Source organism: Geospiza fortis, unplaced genomic scaffold, assembly GCF_000277835.1.
Source record: "Geospiza fortis unplaced genomic scaffold, GeoFor_1.0 scaffold75, whole genome shotgun sequence".
Classification (NCBI taxonomy): Eukaryota; Metazoa; Chordata; class Aves; order Passeriformes; family Thraupidae; genus Geospiza; species Geospiza fortis.
Genome location: NW_005054360.1, coordinates 2,799,490 through 2,821,808, shown reverse-complemented (window position 1 = coordinate 2,821,808; position 22,319 = coordinate 2,799,490).

Here is a 22,319-nt window from a genome sequence, read left to right as displayed (position 1 = left end):
AGTATTGGCTGAAGTCCTCAATTTGTGCAAATTGTCTTGGTGCCTTTGGCATTGGATATGTGACCCTCTGCCCTGCTGAAGCATCTGCCTCATTCTGGTAACAAGATAGAAATCAATGCAAGCCTAAATGTGAATGATATATTGATGGCTGCTGAGACACTCTGGTTTATAGAAATGCTTTCATAGTACCAGGAACAGGACAGCTTTAATTTACACCCAGATGTGCTAGGGACTACCCCAAACGTTTTATGTGTGAAGAAGTGACAGCAATAGTTAAAACATCTGAAAGGGTGACTGTGGTGTACAGGCATTGGTCTGGCACCCAGCAAGACTCCCTTCCCCTGTAAAAGTGAAGCTTTGCTCCTGTGACATTAGAAATAAGAAATGAATGATAGTGTACCCAAACCTCTCCTTAAAATTAGCACTTTGCCTCAACTTCTTTTCAGTCTGATAATTATTTTCACTGCATCAGTTCAATAGGAAAATTATCATGATCTTGGCTGAACAAACTAAAAAATCTCCTGGTGAATCAATCAAGAGATTGTGTAGAACATTGCAATTAATTTGTTTAATTGAAGTCCCTACTTCTTAGCAGTGGCAGGCTGATTTACTGCCTTGAAGGACACAGACACTCTTCAGAAATGAAGAGAATGCGCTGGTCACTGGAATGGAAATCCCCTTTCTGCAGCCATTTATGAGATGAGAACACCAAGACAAGTGTCCATAAATCTCAGCTTGGCCACTTGACTTGTCAGCAAGTGAGAGCTACAGAGAGCCACCTGAAGGCCTCAGTCTGTTAACTCTGCAGTGCATTCAGTGCAGCTCTGAGGGGCTCTGGGTGCCCTGTCTGGGGAAAACATGCACGTCTGCACATTCACACTGGATGGTGCATGTCACAATGGATGACATGGCCTAACTCTCAGCTTTCCATGGGATTAGAGCAGCTCTGAGAAGGCTTTGAGAAGCAGTAGACAGCACCACACCCAAAGGACCGTGCAATTATTCCAAATTCAGGTGGGATGGGGTGAGATCAGTTCCTTTCTTTTCTTATGTTCTTGCCATGTATATGTTCTGTATCAGCGCTGGCTCATATTCCCTTGCACAACTTGTTCTTTCTCATTGGAAAAGGTGTTACTGAGCAATGAAGAGCTGCACAGCCATGAAGCCCTTGAGGGTGAAACAGCACATACATGTGGGTGTGCGTGTGTGTGTGTGGCCAGCTGACTGCAAAGTGTTACCGTGTGCAGCACATGTAATTCAACCCAGTTGGAAGTTCAGAGCCTGACCTTCACAATGGCTACATAAAAATGCTTCCCATGATCAAACTCAGCTCATGATTTCATCTGTGGCACCTCTGGGCACTGCCCTGGGTGTGGAAGATGTCTCTGTCCACCGCAAGGCCCTGGGGGACGTTGCACTCCAACAGCTGTTATCAGCTCCTTTAATTACTAACAGGTATGTTAGAAAGCATCCAAATTGTAATCAGACTGAAATAGAGTTACAACGATATCTGATCTGGGAATTTAGTCCAAAGCTTTCCTTTTCCATGATGGTTTTCATTTCCTGTAATTTAGAGCTGGAAGCATTTATGGAATATCACATGGTTTTAGTTTACACAGGAAATCAGCTGCAGTTGTGGGAAGATACTGACTTAGGGCTTTTAGGGTTTGTTTTGTTGGTTTTTTTAAGAAACGAAGATTGCTTCAGAAGAAAACATTGCAGACTTCTACCTCTGCTGTTTGAGGCCTGTGTTCTGCAAAGCTATCTATGATTATATAGGAACAAGCAGTTTATTTCTGTTACATGATGATCTCTTAATGTGAATGGAGCAATAAATGCCTTTCCTTTTTAGAGTGAAGAGAAAAACCAAATACAGGACAAGATATGGAGGAGGGTGAGGGAAAAAGATGCTAGGCAGCTGCAGCAAGAAAAACCTTTGAAGCAGAAGTATCAAATAGAATCTGCTTGAAAAGTCCAAGCTGACCAAAACACATTAAAATGGGAAAAAGTGGTTATGTTTCCTGAGTCACAGCCTGCCCATTTAATTACTGTCTGTGTGGCTCCTGAGGAGGGGATGTGGAATAACACTGCATGATGCCGCACCACCCAGACCATGCCACTAAAGCTTTCTCCACTCCTAGTTGTGAAAAACTGGTTCTTCCAATGGTGCTGGACATGCTTCTCTTTTGGACTGAGGCGCAAGAGCTGAATTTTCAGTGTAGGAAGGGAAAAATCCCTTTTGAACTGCATTTCCACTGGTAACACTTCTGAACAAACTACTCCTCTGAAAGTGCCAGCAGAGCAGCTTGGTGTGCTCTGGCTAGAAGGCCTGGACAGGGTGGGCTGACATCCCTCAGGAGGCAGGCTGTGAAATCCCAGTTGGGAAATATCAAAGTGTAAGAAAGATGTCAGGAAGGGGGGTGGAAGCCAGCAAAGTGCAATAAAAATTCATCTCTTCCCAACGGCAACCCTGTCTGCTCTATGGGTTCCTTTGGTGCCAGAGCAGAGGGAGAGGGCAGACTGTGAGAAGAAAGAGATGGACTGTGTAAGTCAATAGTGACTAATGAACCATGTTGGAAACGCTGTCACAAGCAAAGGGCTGGATTTGCAGGACAGCAAGAGCAGAGCAGTGCTGGCTGCTTGCTTTTAGCACACAGAGGTATATTATGATTTTAAATGAATCCAGAACAGCTGAGGCATTTGTGGACTAAAAGCCAACATAACCATGACCATCTTAATCATCCCCTTGTAAAACGAGCAGCCATATGCATGAAATCAGCTCATACATTTTATGGAATATCTCTTGTATGCTGGACAAGTACTTGGACTGAGGTTTATTTTCTCAGGACTTCAACTCCTGAAATATTCACTATGTAACCTTTCTCTTCATAAAACCAGAATTCAGAGAGGGGAGGGGGAATTCCCCTAAGCTGCGCACTGCATGGCACTGCCTCTCATGTTGCTGCATTTGAGTGTGCTACTGTGGATGCTATAAACAAGGATTCCTTTAGCATCTTGCATGAACAGCCCTTGTCATGACAAAGAAAGGCATTTAAACAAAGGTGACATGGCTTACAATATTTGTTAGTGAGATATCAAAACATTCGTGGGGACAGTATTTCTTTGCTACACTTCTCAAAATGCTGAGGTTAATCAAAAGGAACCTGTTCCTTGTCTTAAGCAAAATCTTATCCCAAGATATCTGCTCCTTAATCCCCAGAAAGGAATATTGTATTTCCTTACTGATTGCTTCCCAGCCAGTTCAACATCAGAGGCATTGTTGCGCTGCATTAGGACTGCTCAGGGCAGGAAAGCTCCTCCTTGACCATACCTCTCCTGGGCTCTGGCTTTGCAAGGTTTTGTGCATGTGTTCAGCCATCTGCACCAGAGTAATTCCTCAGCCCTCAGCAAGACCATCCACATACATAGTCTTGCACATACATTGGTCTTTGCAGGACTGTATTTTATGTTGTATTTTATGTTGCATCATATCCTGTATTTTATGTTGCATCATATCCTGTAATGTATTACATTGTCACTGGCTTACATTTTACACCTTTCTTCAGCTCCTGGAGCAAACAGGATGGTTCATGATGGCCAGAGAGCATTACTTGTGTTCATGCTCTCATTTTGGACTTTTCCACTCATTTCTCTTTAATCTTCTTTTATGATTCTTTAGTATTTCTGAAGACTCCAGGCTCATTTTCCTGTCTTCTCCTCTCTGAGATCTGTATAAAAGCACCAGGGAGAATTCCATAGCCTGTCATCCATTGTCCCAGCTGCTGTGTTTATAGCTGCCAGCTATAAGCAAGACAGCCCTAGAGGTCTGCACAAGATGGAGGCCAGGGTGATGTGTGGGAGGTCAGAGTGAGGTGGGGTCAGTCTCTTCTCCCAGGTAAGAAGTGACAGAATGAGAAGAAATGTCCTCAGGTTGTCCCAGAGAAGGTTTACATTAGATATTAGGAATTTTTTTTCACAGAAAGTTTTGTAACACATTGGAACAGACTGCTTAGAGAAGTGGTGGAACATATCCAAGGCAGTGTTCAAACAACATGCAGATATGGCACTTTAGGATGTGGTTCAGTGGTGAGCCTGGTGGTGATGCCAGGTTGATGGTTGGATGCGATGGTCTTATAGTTCTTTTGAACCTTACTGATTCCATGATTCAGGGCTTCAGATGTGGGCAGAAGAGAGGAAGGAAAAGAAAGGAAAGGAAAGGAAAGGAAAAGAAAGGAAAGGAAAGGAAAGGAAAAGAAAGGAAAGGAAAGGAAAGGAAAAGAAAGGAAAGGAAAGGAAAGGAAAAGAAAGGAAAGGAAAGGAAAGGAAAAGAAAGGAAAGGAAAGGAAAGGAAAAGAAAGGAAAGGAAAGGAAAGGAAAAGAAAGGAAAGGAAAGGAAAGGAAAGGAGAAAGAAAGAATACTTAGGCAGGAAAATCAGTTTGTCTTCTTTATGGTTTTTGGCTGAAAACCCAGAGGACTCCCCAGTGCTCCAGTTTTGCTAGTTGTCTTCTGGAGCACATAAAAATCTCTGCTTCCAGCTGTATGGAACCATAGGCTATTTTCCCATGACTGCAAAGAATGAAGTGAAGCAAGTTGGAGTTTTCTGACCACTTTCCTGACCTGCTTGTGAAGTTGTCTAAAAGCATGCACAGCCCAGAGCTGGGACAAGCAGGATTCTTTCACTGTGTGAAGGAAGGTCAGCCCAGCAAGTGTAGTCCTGAGAGAGGAATGAGGCAAAATGCAGTCTACACCATCCCATGAATTGTACTGGAAGGGAAATGTAGCCAGAGGGGAGCTCACAGTGCCTGTGTGGGAGAAGATGGGATTCAGCACCAGTTATTTGGAGAAAGGGTTGTTTTTGTCACAGTAGCTATGAGCAGCTGTCTACATGGGAACAGGACTTGGGGAGCAGGCTGATTTAGGAGAACAGGTGCTGACTCTGGTAATCAGGAGAGGAATGATTTCAAACTTGTGGATGGTGAAAGCAGGCAGCCAGGAGGGCAAGGAAGCCACCGACAGACCCAGCTGCCCCTTCCAGAGAAGAGATCTTTGCTCTTAGAGAGGTCAGCAAAAAAAATCCTGCTGAAACGAAGATTTACTTTTGGGCAATAAGCAGAAAATTATTTGATCAAGAGAGAAAAGAGCTGACCCAGATATTATGTAACTTAACTATTGGGGGATTTTTGAGATGTTGGGGCCTCTAGAGCATCCCTCACTGAACTTTTGTGCTGGATACATGCTTGCAGCAGCAGCTGCCTGTAGCACGGGGTATTCCTTGCCTGCAAGGAAGAGCCTGGGGACAGAGTCTCTGCACGAACAGGGTATGCTGGGGAACAGGACATGGACCCAGGATGGAGATCAATATTATTTCGTGGCTGATCTCAATTTCAGTTTTTCTTTATCTAAGGGAGATTTCCTGGATGCTGCAAATAAAGATAGACTCATGGGAAGTTTAATCACAACTTCTAAAGCATGAATTAGTTCCAAGTTTGGTCCTCTCTTCCCCTCCTCTTGGAATCAACCTGAAAGCTGGAGCCAGGAGTACAGGCAGGACCTCTGTGCTCTTGCCTCTTCAGGTCCTTTCAGAGCACCTTATCTTAAAACAGTCTGCGTGCAAACAGTGTCTGTTGAAACATGATGAATTTGTGCAGATGTATTTACCATCCTGAACCAGATTTTAAACAAATTGACATTTTAATATGCATTTATTCCTGTCGCATTAGAAGAACCTGCTGGTATTATGCCAGAATGTGATATATAATGATGCTGTTTAGCAGCAACTCTGTCATTTGCTGTTGTTGACAGTAAAATAAATTAACATAATAAACATAATTTGTTCAAAAACAGCTAAGTAAAAACAGATGGTTAAAATATTTTGGCAGGACCCGTTAGCCCAGGTTTGCATGTGTGTTTAGACATTAGTTCTGTTTGCAACATATGTTACATATTTTCTTGATCCCATTTAATATGCAAATACACACCCTCTTCCACAGTTGTGTAAACAGGTCCTTTACAGTGTGAGCGATGGGGAGGGTGGGGGGAATAAGAGGTTTTTCTTTTTTTTTCTGTGTCAGGACCAACTCTCAGCTACGTCAGTGGGACAGGAAAGTAGCCATAGTACTGTAAGAAACAAACAGGACAGAAGGTGGAGCATAACAACATATTTGTGTACTGACACAATGGCTCTGTTAGCGGCTCCTGAGACCTCCTTGTGTAAGATGCTGCTTTGTTGCCTGTGCTCCTGACCCCGCCAGAACGTGCTGTCCCCACCGGGCTCCACAGCCTCCTGCTTACCTAATTGTCACTGCACTGGCCTGAACCCCAGCAGGATTAATGGTCACATCTAGTCCCATCCTTCCCTCCCTCCTGTTTGTGAGGGCAAATGTGGGAAAAAAAAGAAAAAGAGAGAGAAAGCACACTCCGCTTTTAAAGAGAACCTGGCATTGGAATGGAACAAGCTGGGATGAAGTTCATTTTTTTAACTATTTCTAAGCTGTGGCTGGACTGCTATAGGAATGTGAATACTAAGAAATTCTTGTTAAGAATTGCTTTTGTTAGTGCTCATGCTTAACATTTATATTAATATTAATGTTTATTCCTAAAGGTTACATGTCTGTGAGTCATTTTCAAGGTATAGGGACATGGTTTAGTGGTCACCTTGGCAGTGCTGCATTAACAGTTGGACTCAGTGATCATAGAGGTTTTTTCAACCTAAATGATTCTATGATTCTATAGAAATAAAAGTAATCTTTGTGTTACAAGAGAAACTAAGAACATCATACCTACAACCAGCTGCATATTTTATATAAATTGTATTTACATGTGCATATGTACTTAATATGCCTGTAAGATGCACTTTTTAAACCACAGCTCCAGAACAGAAGCAGCACAAGACACACAGGAGAAAGAGGGACCATCAGTGCCTCTCAGTGCAGAGCTGCTTCTGGAGAGCCTCGAGCCAGCATGTGCTCATACCAGACTGCACCAGCCACACGAGGTGAGTTTTGTTAATATGTGGACTAGAGAAAGAGATGGCAGGGCAGGAAGTGCCAGTGGTGTGAGCTCTCTCCTGGAAGCCAGTAGAAAACTGTGTACACTTTGGGGTTAGGTGCATATGCACACCTCAATGCTAAGTGGCCTCAAGTTGTCCATCTCCCCAGCTTAGTAACCCTCTTTCTCACACACCTCACACTTCCAGAGGGAGAATGGCTGTTCATATCCCTTTCTCTGCTCATTGTCCCCCACACCTTCTGTACCCCTCTGGAGATCTTCCTCTACCCATCCGCTCCAAACTCCAGAAAATGTCAGTGTTTGTTTTTCTCTCCCCACACTGGCAGCTATCCCCTCCTGCCCCACATCCCTGCTGGCTGCAGCACTTTCCAGCACCCTGGAGGGCAATGCTGGGGAGGGCCTGGGACAGCTTTGTGCCCCTAGGGCAGAAGGGCACGAGGGAGAGTGGGAATAATGCCATTACCTCACATACTGTTCATGCTGCGCCTTAAAGCAGTGAATTACAGCATCCACATCATAAGCGCCCAGGGCCTCATCATGCAGGGATGTCCAGGAAGCATGGGATGCTCTCCAGGGACGTATGCAGTCCATTACTGCAGAAATACGCGGCACAAGGGAGCATTTCCAGAAGGTCCTCAAAATGTCACTGTCCCTTCCTTGCCTGGCTCTACAACATATCTAATATAAAATATTATTTGTGAAACTTCCTTTTAATTGCTGTTTAATGGCTTCTAATATATTTTGAATAGGCATCTGCAAGTTCATTTTGACATTTATTAGAAGCCATTAGATATCCATTTAATGGTGATTTTATGACAAATGTCTGACATAGTTAAAAATGTGATGGTTGATAAATTATAATGTGATGTGCTTTTGAGCATCAGGAAATTAGACTGCTTCCAAATGTGACTGTTTTTGATGTTGTAAATTAAATTTTATTTCTAAGTGAATTATGTTTGTGGGCTCTGAAAGTGAAGATAATCAGTAGTTGAAGAGGTAGCAGGGAAGCAGATTCTGATGACAGAAAGTGTGGTCAGTCAAATCAGTGCAAGTCCTGATCACTTGATTTGGGTAAAGGAAGATGATATTTGGAATAACTTGCTTTTTAGAGGAATTACTTGATCTTTCTTACCAAGGTTCTAGCAAGAACTTCCCCCTGCATTAGTCTGTTTATTTGTTTATCACTTTTATTACTGTCTCATAGAACATCACTCATTGTGGACCATCGTCCCCTTGCACCAAAGACAGAACAAGTGTTTGTTTTGTCCACGCAGTTTACAGCACAGGCAGGCCTGGGTCTGAGGGAACTGAGAGAGAATTAGCATTATAAACAGCAAAGAGTACTTTCTAGAAGGCTTCTCCTTGGCAGCATGGCAGAAGAGAGTTTTAGACACAACAGACAAATGTTTATGGGAGAATGAGATGGTGAGTGGTAGAGGAAAGATCTGTGCAAACGAACAATGAGCGATACAGGCTGCCAGGAGAGCACTAAGCTACAGGGTTAAGGCAGATCATGGCTATGGTTACCAAAGGAAATCTCTGTCTCAAGTTTCATGGAATTCCCACATTCACATGAATATGTGCACAAAGCAGAGGAAAAGAACCATAGGTATATCTCAGATTTCAAAGTGAGTACAAAACATGCAGATGTGAGAAGAGATGCTTTCTCACAGACAGCCTCTGGCTTTAAGGAGAGAAAAAATTGCTAAGACCAATCTGCATGCCTTGATGGAAAGCAGGACTTTTTGGAGATGAAGATACAAGTCAAAGGACATGGTGTCAGGCAAGGTCACCTCATTCTCCAGAGGCAATAAAGAATCTGGTTATGGTGGAGGAGAGGGTGTCTTTGGAATTTGTGGTGTTTGGGATCAAAAACATGAAGCAGACCTGGGCTCTGATGCAACTCTGGGGTCTCCTGGCCTCCCCCACCTCCTAAAGTAGAGTCAAATGCTGACAATCCTGAACTACTCTGCTGCTGGAGGGCTGAACCATCTCTGTCTGATGGCCTTGTGCTTAGGGCACTCATCCTGTCTGTCTAGTGATCGTGCCCATTGCCAAGTCCATTACACCCTCATGCAGTGGCACAGCTACCACGAAGAGCTGCCTAAAAGAAGCACCTGGGAGCTGACAGATTACATTTCAGTCTGTGTTTGGGAAGAATGAAGAATGCCCTGAAAAGAGACTCATCTGAGGGCCAAACTCCTTGGAGAGCTTAACTTTTGTCTGGCATGGTCCAACAGCTTGAGAGCCTGGTAGGACCGCCAGGCATATCTGAGTGAGTAAAAGTGCTGATGGTATGACAGCATCTGGTTTGTCACCTGTGTCTGCAGCCACTTGGGGATGCTTGATATGGTCCTGGGGAGCTATGCCTTGTTGAAGGCCACGGCACATCTTCAGTGGTGCCTGTCTGTGTCTGCCAGATGAAGGCAGCTTTTCACATTGCCACCATCAGACCACGGTCTGTCTGACAGCTCTGCACAGAGCATGCCATGGCTTCCATCAGGACATCAGGCATGGCCTCATTTAATTCCTCATGTGTGGCTGAAGACGATGGTCACATCACTTTGCAAGGCAGGGGAAGACGAGCAGGGTGTGGCATCCACTGATCCCAAATCAGCTATACTGCCTGCTCCTGCACAGGCTCACTGCTCCTAGAGGATATAGCCCTGCAGCCGTTTGGGGCGAGGGGGCTCATCAGATCCTTCCCTGCACTGTGGAGACAGTCATTTTCCAAGCCTGGGATGTGAGCTCTGCCCAGCTACTTCACAGCACAGTGCATGGTGTACTTGCATTTTAGTTCTTCTTACACAGGCCTGGAGTCAAAAAACCAGTGTCCTCAGTAAAACTGTGCATCTTCCCAGCTCTAACATTTGGCCACTGGCTGCAAGCATGAACTAGAAGAGCTCTGTGAAGTAATTATACAGGGTCAAAACGTCTCCTAAATTTTTTCAAATCTTCCTAGATGGTTTTTTTCTAACACACTGAATGGGATCTATTTTTCAAGTCTTCAAAGTTTTTGAAGTCTTTCTATGAATAAATGTCATTTTGCCATTGCCATAAGGGCCAGGGTACTTAATACAGGTCATTCTGGAATGACAAAGGCTTAAAAAAAGAATACTTGCATTTCTACCACCACAGTGCACGTGAGGGTCTTCAGGTTTGATAAAGCTGAGCTTTGCTCTTTTTGCCTAAGGGCTCATGTCTGCCAGGACCATTGTATGAAGTACTAAGGTGGGACTTCACAGTATATTCATCATGCCACATATGGATGGAAAGCTGGACATGAGACAACAGTGTGCACCTGCAGGCCAGAAAGCCAAACCTGAGCTGCATTAAAAGAAGCATGGCCAGCAGGTCAAGAGAGGTGTTCTCCCCCTCTACTCTGCCCTTGTGTACCTGGATATACTGGAGCACACGGAGTACTGCACCCAGGTTTGGGGATGGATCCAGGTCCTCAGCAGAAGAAAGATGTGGACCTATTAGAGCAGATCCAGAGGAAGGCCATAAAGATGGTCAGAGGGCTGAAGCACTGTCTGGTTACAGGTAGGGTACAATTAATTTCTTCTCAGTAGCTGTTACAGTGCTGTTTGCAGCGTATTTTGGACTCAGAATGAGAATGGTGTTGGTCAGACACTGATGTTTTGGCTTTTGTTAAGTCCTATTTATCCTAAGCCAGACTTTTTTTTCCTCGATGTCTCATGCTCTGTCAGTGAGGAGGTATGCAAAAGAAACTGGGAAGGAGCATAGCCTGGACAGGTGACCTGAACCCACCTAGGAGTATTCCACACCACAGAACACCATGCCCAGTATTTAAACTGCTGGGAGTTACCTGGAAGGGGGATTAATCTGGGATCAGGAAGGGGGTCTGGCACTGGTCAACAAGCAGTGAGCAGTTGCACTGAGCATCACTTGTTACTTCCTTTTTATTACCATTATTTAGCATTATTATTGTATTTTATTTAATTTTCAATTCTTGAACTGTTCTTATCTCAACATACCAGTTTTACTTCAGTCCTCTTTGTTCCACTGGGGGAGGATGCAGAGAGAAGGGAGGGATGAATGAGTGTCTGAGTGGTGCTTAATTTTCATCTGGGTTTAAACCATGACAAAGCATCTTTCCTATAAAGAGGAGGCTGAAAAAGTTGGAACTTTTCAGCCCGAAGAAGGGAAAGCTTCAGGAAGACCTTATACAACTTCTAGTACCTAAAGAGTGTTTCTAAAATGGAGGGAGAGGGACTTTTTATATGGGCAGATAATGCCAAGACAAGGGACAAACAAAATTCAGTTTTAAATGAAAGAAGGCATGTCTAGATTAAATGTAAGAAAGAAATTCCTTACTCAGAGGGTGGTGAAGCACTGGAACAGAATCGCAAAATGGTCATGGATGCCCCATCCCTCCATCCCTGAAAGTGTTCCAGGCCAGGCTGGATGATGCTCCAAGCAACCTGATCTAGTGAGTGGCATCCCTGCCCATGGCAGCAGGTTAAGTCCCTTACAACCCAAACAATTCTATGATTCCATATATCCATGATACTGTCACAAACTACCTGTAAGCAAGAGGTCTAAGAGCACATTTGGAATAGCCACTCACGAGTGCTCTGCCTTGCATTTGGACTGACCTGGGGAGTTAGCTCAAGGCAGCTGGCCTTGTTAATGTTAAACTTGCACTGTAAAACACCCTGCCAAAGTTCCCCCCAGTCTGGTAGACAAGCCCTTAAGTGTTAAATGGCTTACTTGCAGAACAGAGAGAAAGTAGAAGCAGACCCAAGCTGACCCCAAATTCCATCACCAAGCCCTCTTATTGTGTGGCTGGGTGAAGCCCAGCCCCGTCAACCTGATCTGCTGGTCTGCCTGCTGGTCTGCCTGCTGTTCCACCAGGCACAGAGCACCTCACAGTCCTCCACAGGCTCCTGTGCCTCTTCCTTGCCTTATATGGAGATCCTCTGCTCAAGGGAACCTGCCTTGGCTGTGCTTCTCTGGTCTTTTTCTCTCTATCTGACTTCTCAGAGAGAGATGCTGGCCAAAGTCGAACACACTATTCCAGGAGAGGAAATTCCATTATACTGGCATCATGAGCAAGAGGGATCCTAGTGCTGCATTAAAATGAAGCATGAGCCTGGGTACATCTGGGTTGTGTTCTCAGTCATGCTCCAGGTTTTCTCTGAAGTTTGGCCTAGTTAATCAGAGGCTCTATGCCACAGCCTCTCTCCCTGTGAAAATGGCTGTAATATTTTCCCTGCATCTTAAAACTATTGGGGTTGTGAAAGACTTGGATTTTTAAGTGCAGACATAATTAAAAATGCAAGATAGGGTGGATTAATTATACCCCAAGCTTCTGGTAAGAAAAGCCAAGTATCTTGTTCTATGTTTTTATAAGGAAGAAATATGTGTTTGAACCAGGCTGTGTATCAGAGTCTGCTCCCCAGTGCTGATGCAAGGGGGCTGAAGCAGGGCTGGAGCTGGGAAAGCCATGCCGGGGAGAGCAGGAATGGGAGCTCCCCACAGCCTGTGCTGGGGCTGCTGGTGCTGCTGCTGTGATTTAGTTAAACATGAGGGTCTGTTTTGTCAAGATGCTGAATGCTGGAGCTAGAACCAGCTCAGCACCAAACACCCTGCTCTGGTGTATGGGGCAGGTTTGGTTTTTTGTTATATAGCCATACACAGCAATCATGTTCTCTCCATGCATGGATGAGTCTGCATGACTGCAACATGCATGCCCTTCTTGGCCTTGGGGGGGAAGGATGAACCCAACTGCAGATTTGATATGCTGGGGTTAACCTCTGACTCACTGGCAGATGATGCAGCTCCAACCCTATTTGTTGTTTTGAGTAAAGAGAACAGAAAAAAAATTAGCCCTGTTTGATTTGTTTCTGTAGTAGCAGCTGATCTGGATTGGACTTTATCCAAGTCTTCATGTTATTATACAGCCCAATCCCCACAAAGCTATTAAAAAAAGATGAGACCCTTTAAAATATTGTAAAAACACTGTATAAAGGCCTGCTTAAAATGTCAGAAATATTGAACTTCTGCCAGGGATTTTGGTATTTGAGCAGAAATTCAGATCCCATTACAAAATTTGTTACATAATTGAGCAATTAAAGTATCCTTAGTTAAATAACCAAAAATCCCCCAGTTTTACTGTTTTGCTAGTGAGTTGTCAAGCAAAAATAAAACAAAATATGCCAGTGTATGAGCAGCTGAGCAGAGTTCCTGCAGGAGGGAAAAGCCCACAAGCAGACTGATGGTGGTGGTGTATCTTTCTCATAGTAACGTGACCATGTAGAGAAAGGAGAGGATGGGGGAGCTTGTGGTGTGTGTAAGAATTGGCTAAGCAGCAAAACCCTTATTTTCTCTGGATAATTTTTTCCTAAGTGAGCAAATGCCTGCTATAGAAATGTCAAATATTTTCCAAGCAAGGTTCCAGGTAGAGAGTGTTCACTTGCATATCTGAGAAATCATTTAAACTTCAAACTTCACAAACAGATGTCAGTGTTTTGAAGCTGCTTGACATTATTAAAGATGCAGGTGGCCCATTGGCACTACTGACCTAACTTTGGGCAGTGATGGGCGTTGCCTGGAGGTGCAGTATCTCATCACTCTTCCCAAAACTCTGGTCACGCTCAATGAGAAAAACCAGGCTAAGATGAACTATAAATCCCAAAATACATATTTTTAGTAAAAATTACGTGTGAAGTCCGATTAAAAAAATTATAATAATATTGATGTTACTGGAGTGTATGTCATTTTTCATGTGTAACAGGAAACACAGCAGATCTTTCATGTCAACTTAGACCAAATCCAGCAGACTGTGAAACTCTAGAGAAGAAAGGGATTTAAAAATTGCAATTTTGTCTCCAGCCTCCTGTTTTCCTGCTGCTCTCAGATTTCCCCAGGTGTCTTCTCATTTTCATCAGCTTCCAGCCGCTAGGACCTTGACATCTAATATGTTTTTAGAGTGCATTGCATCCAAATGACCAGCACTCAATGACCAAAACATGCCTGATCAAGACTGCCTTGCAGGGTGCAGGGTCATGTTTCTATGCCTGGTCCAATCCTGCAATGTGTCCAGCACCCTCAGTTCCCCTCCCACTGGCACTCTGCTGCAGTGGCTGTAAGAATCACAGCACAATTTGGGTTGGAAGGACCTTTGGAGATCAACTAGTCCAATCCTCCTGCCATAGGCAGGGACATCTTTCTCTAGATTAAGTTGCTCAAAGCCTCATCCAACCTCACCTTGTACACTCCCAGGGACAGGGCATCTACAACTTCTCTGGACAACCTGTTCCACCCTCATCATAAAAATTTTCATCCTGATGTCCAGCCTAAACCCTCCCTCTCACTGTTCAAAACTGTTGCCTCTTGGGCTGTCACTACGGGTCCCTCTTCTTTTTTTTTGGCTGCCACTCCACAATACTGGGAAAAGGAGCATGATGGAACATAATGCCCAAAGGAGCATTAATTCCCTTCCCCTGGGCCTCTGGAGCACCTACCCATGAGGGTGCACTCCTGCTCCCCCAACCAGGGATGCTCTGACAGAGTGCTGGGGGAGAAAGTCTTTACAATTCCTACACCCATGGTTACACTTAACTCCTGGTGTGTCTAAAATCAGACTTGGTGGGGTGATGGGTTTGTTTGAATTTTTTTGGTTTCCTTATGGATTTTTTTTAAGTGTGAGTCCTTTATGTCCCAGGTACAAATGTCTGCAGGGGCAGCAGAAGCTGTAGTGGCACCATGCCTTGTGTCTAGCTGATATCAGGTGAGGTAGATACCTGCTTGCCCTCTGCTGCCTGCACAGGACACTGCTGCTTGGCCTGCAAGTGAAGGTGGCCCAAAAGAGAGAAATGAGTGGCTGTGTGCTGGGTCAGCTTCACTCCAAGTGACAGCTAAGGGGCTGGAACTTAATCTGACTAGGGAGGCACTTTCCTTAGAATTTATTTTGTCAGGCTTTTGGGCCAATGGAACTGGAAGGGATTGTTACAGGAATAATGCCAGGAGAAGCTCTGGAAAGCAGAGTCAGGTCCCATAGATTTAATGTGAACCTTCTCAAACTGTGCGAATTTGGCAAGTCGAATTTCCAAGTTCATCTGGCTGAGATGCTGATGAATCAAAGAGAGAAATCTCCATTTCACTTGGGTCCAGGTGGAGCAAGGGAACTTGTTCTGGCAGAATTCAGTGTCCCAGAAATCTGCAATGATGTATGCTGAAGTGTGTGCCCCTACCCTATGGGCAGAGTGCAGTATCTGCAATAAACTTGTACAGCCTAAACCATGTCCAGAACAAGACAGTGCTTTTCAAAAGAAGCTGGCAAGTTCTTACCATAACCTTCAGCAGTTGCAGTTCAGCCAGCTGATTTAATAAAGGACTTCAATCTATGTTCTGCTTCCAAAAAACCAGATTTCCCTTTACTGTCCAAGAAACAACAGTCGATTTAGGGGGAAAAAAAAGTTTGCAAATATGAGTGTTTCCTTCAAACTGTGTGTTAGGCTGCTTTCCTGCTCAGCTGGCACTGCTTTGAAATGCACATGTGATTATTTAACATGCTAATTAAATGTCTTGTGTCACACATGCACTACCTCTTTTACCACTTATTTGACAGCTCTCTAAGGACTTTGTGTCCATGCCTGCACTGGAGCAGCACTGCTGCCCATGCCAGCCCCAGCCTCACATATGTCTCTGGTGCAGCAGAAAATGAGAAATGAAGTAGAAACATTACCACTTTGCTTTTCTTCTGGGAAAACACTGCTCTTTGGCAGTACCCTGGAAAAGTAGTTCATGTTTGGGATACACAGAAATGCTGAGCAGCTCTTTCGCACACAGTAAAATATTAAAATGATTTATTATATCAGAAATATTTTGACTGTGTTTCATGAGCTTCTATTATATTGGTTTATTAGGAGAGAGACAGTCCTCATTAAAATAATTTCCAGAATTAAACTAGAAACATTATTAGACATATTTGGGGCCATCAAAGTTTCATCTAGGGGCAAGGCATGTATTGTTCCAAATGCGAAAGTACAAAAATCCTTTTAAATGTGAGGAAGGTGACAGAGCACAAGAGTACAGTTTTCCAAACTGTGATTTGGCTCTTATCAAATCTTATTTTCAGGCTGTGCATTATTTCTGTGAGCAGTCTTACATATAGAAATACCTTAGATAAGGTTTGGAAGCAACTAGGTAAAAAACAACAGAGTTTGCGGTAGCTGCTTACTCAATTCTGCAGTCTGAAAATAAGGGAAGGAAGGATTTTATCCCAGAGAAGCTGAGTGACAGCTTTGTTGTGCTTGGCTTTCAGTTCACCTCAGGCTTCTCTCAGAACGATTTATTTTCCACTTTACTGTGTATTTATTAAATGGTTTGTGTGATGCATTATAAAACCTGGAAACACAGCAGCAAAATCCATTTTACTCATGTTTTACCCATCACCAACAACACAAAAGCTTTGGCACAGCTCATCAGCAGAGCACAGGTGAGTGTCAGACACATTTTCTTCCCAAGTCACACAAGAAAACTTCCTGAAATGTTGTGTGCTTGTGTTAGACTGGACAGCCTGACAAGTCTGCTTAATGACACTAGAGGAGTTTTAACATAATTTAAAGCTACTTTGATCAGTAATCTCACCATAAAGAAAGTTGTGGGCTTTTTCTACTTCCCCAACTCCCACCAATTTCATTGCCCATTGATGTCAATAGGAATGAGCATCCTGGGTGTGCAGTGGCAAGTCTGACATTTTAATGAGCCAAAATACAGGATCTGAACAGCACTGAATACCCTGGCCTCTATAGATTACACAGATTTAGAGGAAGAGAGAGACAGAGTGGGAAAAAAAGGCCCTTTTCTGCCTAGCTTTCTACTGACTGGAATGGAGAGAGCAATTGGCAGGTGATAGGATTGCATCCAAGTCCTGATTTTTTTCCTTTAAAATGCCTGTACAAGAGAGAGCCTCCAAGGGTTCTGAATAAACATGAGGTAAAAAATTATGCCTCACTTCTACTGTGAAGAAATATTAAGTGTAGAACAGGAATGACCCTTCCCTGGTTTGATTTTCACTGCAATCCCAGGAAGTAATTACAGCTTGGCCACCAGATACCTGGCCAACAAACACTCCCAGTATGTTGTAGGTTAATTTCCATGGAGAATGTGGTGTGGGATGAAGTCACCTCAGCACTGCCAGCATGCTGCCAGTGACATAGGTGATAGCTGAGAGCAGTTAACTATCCCTTTTTATGTCCTCTGGGCCATCCTCCACAAAACCCACACAAAGCAGGATGTCACACCTCCTTCGTTGTGCAAGCAAGGAAAGTTCCAGATTATGATGAGCAATGTTCTTCACCACTTCAGAAAAAGAGTCTTGATACCTATTTTTGTACTCAGCTTGGTTCTGGTAGGGATTTTAAGCAATATGATGAACATAAGTTTTTCTTTTCTACAGAACAAGCCTCACAGCAAAAGAACCTGAAGGTAAAGGCTACCTTATCCACTTCTTCTTTGCTGAACTATCCCAGCAGCACATGGCCTTGTTTCCTTTTTCTACCTGGAGCAGTTTTGTGTACACCAATCAGACTTCTCCTTTGGGAAACCACCCTCTATTAATTTGTACCTCTGTCCTTGCATAGAACACATTTTACCCTGTTCATACATTTATCCCATTACATCTAATCTTATCCCACATGAGCCTCACTTGGTGTTTATAGCCTTCAAATACTTGCAGAGGGTTATTAGATCCTCCTCCTTTAGTCACTATTTAGAAAGTTGTTTATGCCAAATTCTTTCAGGCTTTCCTCATCCAGCTGTTCCCTCCCACCTTTCATGTGATGTGGTGCTCTCTGAAAGCCTTCAGCCTGTCTGCATCACCCCTGGCATGGGGTGCACAGTAACGATGGCAGCAGCCCTGCTGCAGCCCCAACACACCCCACTGCACTAAGATACCTCAGTGGGCAGCCCCAAATCACATGGATCTGTCCTGGGCCATAGTGCAGCAGTGTCTGCTTATTGATGTTCCTGCTTTCCAGATTTCTCTGTCCTGTTGAGCAGTAGAGTTTCAGACTATTTTCCTTATTTCAGACTATATCAACTTTGGTTTTCCCAGGTATCATCTAATTCAATTATTTCCTGCACATATTTCCAACATCTCCAGCTTGCCCCATATTATTGCTACATCCTCCCTCATTTGCTTTTCACTGCTTGGGCCAAATTACAGTGAAAGCAGATATGAGCCAGGATGTGTATCCAGGCTCTCTGCCAGGTATTTTGCAAAGAAATCACCCAGGCCACAAGATCTCACCTCTCACAAGTCACAGTGACAAACTGTGAGTTACCAAATAGCTTTGTTTTTTCCAGCTCACCTGCTTACGTGGGCAGCACCAGCAGCAGTCACCAGCTGACCCATGCACTCACAGGGGCTTGAAGGTTTCCATCTCCTACAGTGACTTGCAAGGTGCCCTTAGGTCCTCAGGGGAGATCATCAGTTATTATTTCCAAGCAATTATTTGAGGTTAGATACAAAAATGAACGTGTCCTGATTTTCAGATGCCAAGTGTTTATAGTTTCAATTAGGGGTTTTGGCCACTGTGCTACCTAAGGAATGAAGTTCTGGGCATCATGTGACCAAGAGTGGAAAGGTTCACCACCTTTGAAATTGCTTTTGTGTTGGTGAATGAATCTTAGCAATTTGGGAATTGCTTGCATGTGTGAGTGCACGTGTGTGTGTGTATTTTAGCTTTGGAAGCAGAGATCAGGCAGAGGAGCATTATTATTCCCAGAGAGCACAGGGCCTGAAGGAGCGATGACAAGTCACTGAAAGTCTGTGGCCTTACTTGGGAGTGGGGTGGCCTGTGCTTTAGCCAGGAAGCTGTTGCATATTTTCCCTCTTCAGAAATAGCCTGAATCATCTCACACCTACATAAGTTGCTTTCCAGGAGGTGACCTGCTTTCCCGAATCCAACCATATAATCAAACCGGGCTTTATTTCTTTTTTAGTTCTTTATGTAAAGTTACCCCTGGTTCATGAACACTTTCAGCAGCTGTTCGTGGCCTTTTATCATTGCACTGCTCAAATTCCTTGGGACTTTTTCCCACTTAATGACTGAGGCATTGTGTCTGCTGGGGCAAAGTGAGTGTTCTAACTTCACCACCCCAGCTTTTAGAAAAGGGGCTCTTTAGCAGGAACCTGCTTACATTTCACTAGATCACACATGACTCTGGAAACTAATATTTACTAAGTCAGACTCCATCCATGCAGCACTCCTGATACCCAGCTGCCTGATACTGGGCAGGCACGGAGTGGCTGATGGGATGTGGCCCACAGACCACTAACACACAGCACTGAAGTGCCTGATAAGTGACACAGGAGTCACCTGCCCAACTCCCCCTGCATGAGCCCGGTTCCCTCCAGTGTCCCCCTGCCCCAGCAGACTGACACCAGATGGTCAGGAAGATGACTGGAAGATAACAACTCTGTAGCCTGTCAGTTCAGACATCACCCCCAAATCTCTCCTTAGCTGCAATAACAGTGTTAAAGGGCAAAGGCAAGAGAGTGCTGCCTCCACCAGCCTAATCACAGCCAGGTCTGATGCTACTTGTGCAGAGGACATTAGTGGGGACCCCTGTGCCTTGGGGTCCCTCATGGAGGGCAGGAGGATATCCTGCACAGCTCTAGGCAGGAATCTGAGGAGTCCTGCTGCAATGGCAAGGGCTTAGGGTAGACATCAGTGCAGAGCCCTGGGTTACTGAGAAAACTTAAACACCTGTGGAATCCAATGATGGCATTCCTCTCCCCTCACTCTCAAGTGGAGCCATGGGCTCCTTTATTTAGCGGTGTAAGGGAAAAACCTTTTGGATACAATTCACCAGATTAAATGCATGCTGTCTTTTGGATGAGGTGACTCCAGCAGCTGAAACAAACAGAGCTAGTTCTGCTGACATTTCATGTGTGATCTGAGCAGAGGTGATTGATTTCCCAGACCTTCCCTTAGCCACTGTGTGGAGCCATGAGATGGATCCAGGTGCAAGATGCCCTGCAAGTGTGATGGCTGAAAATGGATAAAAGGAAGAGTGGGCAGACAGGGCACTGCAGTGGGCACAGTGACAAAGCCATTTATAGCCGCTCCCGTGCCCTCCCTTAGCTTGCTCATTCCTGTCCATCTCCTCTTGAGATGGAGGCAGGAGCAAAAGCTGAAGAACTGCTGGGGCTTCAGCCTTAGTAAGTATTGCAAAAAGTAAGGAAGGGGGACTTTGAATGACGTAACTTTCTTGGCCCTTAAATTGTCTGTGCTTACCCAGAACCAGAATCAGGAAAAACAGCCCAGAGGCACCCCAGCTGGTGGGCTGGGAACCAGTGCAGGTCCCCTGATGTCAGTGCAATGCTGTGCCCAAGCTAACAAACCCAAGGCTTATTAGCTCAGGTGCAATGCCAGGCAGATGTGTCAGTACTGCCATCAGACCCACTGCTAAGCCTGTGTGACAGCAGGCTGCACCTTGTGTTGTTACCAGCTCTCTGCACATGGGCAGCCCTCGGCTGCTGCCTGGCTTGGGGTGTGCAGGGCTCATAACCACTACCTTGCTTCAGGCCAAATGTACTGGACCCACCTCCCTTTCCATGAAAAAGTCATAGAAGTGAAAGGGAGGAAAGTTCAAGCTTGTTTTGGTCATTCATTTGGATCTATGCTTTGGAAATAAGCAAGGAAATTGTCAACAATCATCTGTCACAAGTAGTTCACCCTTACTCCATTAGTTCCTATGCCTTGGAAAAATGTCCTTTCCTTCCCACTTGATGTTAAAGACTGCCTGACTCCTCCTAGGTATCCAAATGTGTCTTACAGGTTGAAAATTTGTGGTCCCAAAATGCTTTCAAGAGACATGATGTATGCAGGTAACTAACACATTCTGTCACTGCGCAGTGGGACAAGAAGTCTGCTGTTGGTTAGTCTGTTTAGCCTATCCTAACAGTGTTCCCATTGTAAGGTAAAACACACTTGAGCATTCAGCACATAAAGTGCTTAAAAAGAATATGGTTTTTTGGGGACAGTGGTGGTGTTGAGGATGGGAGAGGTGGTCTCTCTGCAAACTGCTGCACTGTGATCTGGCTGAATATTTCAGCAGCTGAAGAAAAGCCCCCCTCCAACTCTTCTGCATCCAGGCACCCAAATAAGGGCGTATGTATTCAGCACAAGCACAGCTCTAAACCCCAGCCCCAAACATGAGCAGGTGCTTCTGCCTCTCTTTTCATCATCTGAGCACAGCTGATGTCTCCTGCCAATTTCAAAGGCAAGTGAATACAATGGGGAAGGGTGTGAAGCAGCTGGGGGGTGGCAGGAAGGGGGCTCTGCTTGGCAAGGTGAGCGGTGCCTGCTGGGGTGGTGGGCAGTCCTGCCAGCTCTCTTTGTGCAGCTCTGTGAGAAAAGGGGGGAAGGAAGAGGCGACAACAAGGGAGCAAGTTCAAAGTCACTGAGGCCAGCGAGTCATGGCTGATCTGTGCCAGCTGCAAGCTGCTGCTTCTCTAGTCTGTGCCAACTATTTTGCTGGAGTAGGGAAGAACCACTAGAAGTGTGTGGGTTTGTGGTTGGTGGAGCTGGAGGAGGAGCGATGTGGATCTTCCTTACTGACACACAGCAATCACAAATTCCCTAGCACCTGGCACTAAGGATGTGCCTCAGTGCACAGCCACAGCCTGGGTCCTCAGGGAGAAGGAAAGAGCAGCTATGCTTTTCACAATTACTCTAGAGCAAGAAATGCCACAAAACCCTGGTGTGCCAGGAAGTCATTCCTGGAGCTGCCACATGAAACAGGACCTCAGCACCGGGCTTGCTTTGACCAGCTACCAGATAATCAGCTGTCAGGAAAAATGCTTGTCCTTAAAATTGCCCCCGCTGAAGTGCTGGTGACAGCCTGGATTCAGGCCTCTTCCCTCTCCTTTGTGCCCTGTGCCACGGTCCCCAAAGGGCCACTACAGTTCTCGCAGCCAAAATACAGTTTTGCCTTTTCATGTGCTTCTGGACGGAGCAATGTGATTCATGCCAACCACAGCTCTCCTCCCCAGGCTGGGATACGCCTGCATGGGGAGAAGGTTTGGTCAAGGTAGGTCTGACACCCCGGTGGAATGTCAGAGGGGCAAATGGGGCGGCTAAAGGCTTTTGGTCGGCGCTGTCACACCAAGCTCACCCGGGGCCGTGTGGCGATGGCCGGGGCTGGTCACACCAAGCTCTCCCCGGGCCGTGTGGCGACGGCCGGGGTTGGTCACACCAAGCTCGCCCGGGGCTCTGTGGCGATGGCCGGGGCTGGTCACACCAAGCTCGCCCGGGGCTGTGTGGCGATG